The sequence below is a fragment of the Procambarus clarkii genome, chromosome 54 (assembly GCF_040958095.1).
Source record: "Procambarus clarkii isolate CNS0578487 chromosome 54, FALCON_Pclarkii_2.0, whole genome shotgun sequence".
NCBI classification, from domain to species: Eukaryota; Metazoa; Arthropoda; class Malacostraca; order Decapoda; family Cambaridae; genus Procambarus; species Procambarus clarkii.
In genome coordinates this window covers 30533364-30537314 of record NC_091203.1, presented here as the reverse complement: position 1 = coordinate 30537314, position 3951 = coordinate 30533364, and the positions used below count along the sequence as shown (strand labels likewise).

The 3951-nt window shown below is 42.6% G+C and overlaps 1 protein-coding gene across 2 annotated transcripts in view; it reads left to right on the top strand.

Moving 5' to 3' along the window:
* The first annotated feature begins 332 nt into the window (after positions 1-332).
* Positions 333-3951, top strand: part of LOC123750704 (zinc finger protein ZFP2) — a 66249-nt gene continuing 62630 nt past the window's right edge. For both annotated transcript variants that reach the window (XM_069305225.1, XM_069305224.1), the window contains exon 1: positions 333-628. The gene's annotated coding sequence lies outside the window, so the exon portion shown is untranslated. The remainder of the gene's footprint in view (positions 629-3951) is intronic.

Below are 3951 nucleotides of genomic sequence, written 5' to 3'. Positions count from 1 at the left end.
ATCAGGAGTGTGTAAAAATTAAGATTGTAACTTGCTTAGCTAAATGAATTGTGGAGTTCACTTCAGTCCCGGAGCCCATTATGTGCCTCTGTAATCCTTTCCACTACCACCCACAGGATGGGTATGGGGTGCATAATAAATTAACTAAACTAACTAGTGGAATGTGACTGAAAGTAAATAATTATCACTGTGCATTTATTCCACGTTTTACAAGAACTGTAAATGAATATATAATCTCAGTAATGAAATACAAAATCATAATACTGATTGTGTTCAACGCCAACACAAGAGTTTTACATGTATGTATGTAAAACTCTTGTGTTGGTGTTGAAGAGAGGTCGCGGGGTCAAGGTTAAAGTGTTTGGACACGGGGTCGCTTCTCTGTTTATGTTGTGGTCAGCTGAGGCCCTCACAGGTCCAAGACCTCTCACGGCGCAAGCTGCTCCTACCATAAGGAGAACCTCCCACAATACGCACTCGGGTACACCCTCACAATAGGTGGTTGAGGCCCTTGCAGAAAGTGTTTACATTGGCTGGGTCGTTACAACAAGCGCAAGTGTGTACTGAGGTGGTGCCAGCTGCGCCAACAGCTACGTTGGTCCCCAAATCAAATCAAATGTTTATTCAGGTAAAGTACATACATACAAGGTGTGATACAAATATTGATGAATTTATAGATAGAGCTAGTACATACAATGCCTGAAGCCATTATTACGCAAAGCGTTTCGTGCAGGAAAAACACTAAAGACTAAAACTTAATACTAATTGAGATTAAAGTATAAAATGTGTTGAGAAAATACAAAAATAAAAAAAGGGGGAACATGGCAGAAAAACAGCAAAAATACAATTTGGTCGACAAACAGCATTGTTTATAAATAGCAGACAGGGGTTGACATTATAGGGTAAGGTAGGTTACAGGGAGTTAATTAGGTAGTGCTTAGTTTTTATCTTAAACTGGTTGAGAGAGGTATAGTCTTTAACATGATTGGGAAGGTCATTCCACATTCTGGGTCCCTTGATTTGTAGAGCATTTCTAGTTTGATTAGGGGGCGTCAGATTGTCAGAATCAAAGTTGTTCAATGTCAACCAATATTATTTGACTAGTTGTATATGAAAAGTGCTTTAATTGTCCCAAGTTTCAGTACTGCAGCATAAATAGAAAGGGAGATTTTTTTGTTTTTGTTTTTTTTCAACGTTTTTTACACATTTTCAAGTCCACACTTCAGAACACACGTTTCAGATATAATTATTCTGTGACACTTTTCTGACACATTAGCATATAATAAAGGACCTTGAGATATAGAATTTCCAAAACATCTTTAGTTTTCCTAATACAAATGTTCAAAGTTCCCAAATTTTTTTTTGCAAATATGGCATGTTTATTGCTATTATAAAATCAATAAATGAACTAAGAGAAAAATGAAAACTCTCAAATGTAGAGACATGCCCTCCACATATACTGTGTAAGTTTCATGTAAATTGAATAAAAAATGAATCAGTTTTGTAAACGTTTGTGTCAATTGGAAAAAAAAACAGAAATGAATGAAGTCTAAGGTTCTAAAATCTGTGGCTGAGGTTGACATCAACCAATTTTCTCCAAAATTGGCGTCCTTACAGATAGGCTTACGTACAGTCAGGTGTGTAAGTTTAATGCAAATCGACCAAAAAAAAAATGAAAAAAAAAAAAATTTTGTTTTGTTTTTCTTTAAAAAAAATTTCAATTAAACTAATTATAATATTTGTTTAATATATACTATTGTGATAGCAAAGAGTCATAGCTATGATTTCAATTGACACTTTTGATTGATAATCGATTTTGACCATTTTGCCATAATTTTCACAACTACTTCAATATTTTTTTTCTCACTTCCTATTTATGCTACGATGCTGAAACTTGGACCAGATGAAACACTTTTCATATAGAACTTGTCAAAAAAGTTTGATTGAAATTGAACGAGTTTTCATTTGTTGCGTTTTTAGGGCAAATTGGAAACTGACTTTAAGTCGTACTCTTGGAATATCAAAAAGGTATTTGTTTCTGGTGTGGTGCTCATGGGTTCTGTTACAACCTTCAATGAAGTTTTTAAGGTCAGGATTGACTTTATAGTTCAGCATATATATATATATATATATATATATATATGTCGTACCTAAAAGCCAGAACGCACTTCTCAGCCTAATATGCAAGGCCCGATTTGCCTAATAAGCCAAGTTTTCATGAATTAATTGTTTTTCGACTACCTAACCTACCTAACCTAACCTAACCTAACTTTTTCGGCTACCTAACCTAACCTATAAAGATAGGTTTGGTTAGGTTAGGTAGGGTTGGTTAGGTTCGGTCATATACCTACGTTAATTTTAACTCCATTAATAAAAAATTGACCTCATACATAATGAAATGGGTGGCTTTATCATTTCATAAGAAAAAAATTAGAGAAAATATATTAAATCATTAAAACTTCGCTTATTAGGCAAATCGGGCCTTGCATAGTAGGCTGAGAAGTGAGTTCTGGCTACTAGGTACGACATATATATATATATATATATATACAGAGCACCACTTGGTTTCCGAACCCCTTGGGGACGAGACCCGTCGGTTAACATGTAAGTTCGTATACGAGAAATAGAGGGGGAAAAATAAACTAGAAATGTAAAAAGAAATTTTTCCGAAAAAATTTACGAAAAAACTCTAGGGGAAAAAATCGACAGGTTCATAGCGTAAATGCGACCGTGTTTTGTTTGTACTCACCAATAAGTGAAGTCCTGATCCGCTTTATAAAAGTCCTTAATTGTTCCTAACTGATTATTAAGACGTCTGGCAAACATCCTCTGGATGTTTCCTGCCAGCCTGCCTGCCAGCCTGCAGGAACATCCTGCCAGCCTGCAGGAACATCCTGCCAGCTTGCCTGCCAGCCTGCAGGAACATCCTGCCAGCCTGCCTGCCAGCTTGCCTGCCAGTCTGCAGGAACATCCTGCCAGCCTGCAGGAACATCCTGCCAGCCTGCAGGAACATCCTGCCAGCCTGCAGGAACATCCTGCCAGCTTGCCTGCCAGCCTGCAGGAACATCCTGCCAGCCTGCCTGCCAGCCTGCAGGAACATCCTGCCAGCTTGCCTGCCAGCCTGCAGGCACATCCTGCCAGCCAGCTTGCCTGCCAGCCTGCAGGAATATCCTGCCAGCCTGCAGGCACATCCTGCCAGCCTGCCTGCCAGCTTGCCTGCCAGCCTGCAGGAATATCCTGCCAGCCTGCAGGAACATCCTGCCAGCCTGCCTGCCAGCAGGAATATCCTGCCAGCCTGCAGAAACATCCTGCCAGCCTGCCTGCCAGCTTGCCTGCCAGCCTGCAGGAACATCCTGCCAGCCTGCCTGTCAGCTTGCCTGCCAGCCTGCAGGCACATCCTGCCAGCCTGTAGGCACATCCTGCCAGCCTGCAGGAACAACCTGCCAGCCTGCCTGCCAGCTTGCCTGCCAGCCTGCAGGAACATCCTGCCAGCCTGCCTGCCAGCTTGCCTGCGAGCCTGCAGGCACATCCTGCCAGCCTGCAGGCAAATCCTGCCTAAAATATACGATGATGTACTGTACATTTAAGAAACAAATCTGGGTCACAGGTCTGTGGAGTGTGGTTAGGCTTACGGAGTCAGCCGGTCCCTCCCCCACCACCGATACACCTCCCCCTCTCCCCCCACCCCTAACCCATACACACACACACTCTCTCAAAGGTCACGTGGTTCATGGTTCACTTCAACACCCATATATCGCTTCCTGCCTGCCTGCCTCCTTCCCAGCCTGCCTGCCTGCCTCCTTCCCAGCCTGCAAGCCTGCCTGCAAGCCTGCCTGCCTGCCTGCAAGCCTGCCTGCCTGCCTGCAAGCCTGCCTGCCTGCCTGCCTGCCTCCTTCCCAGCCTGCAAGCCTGCCTGCCTGCCTGCCTCCTTCCCAGCCTGCAAGCCTGCCT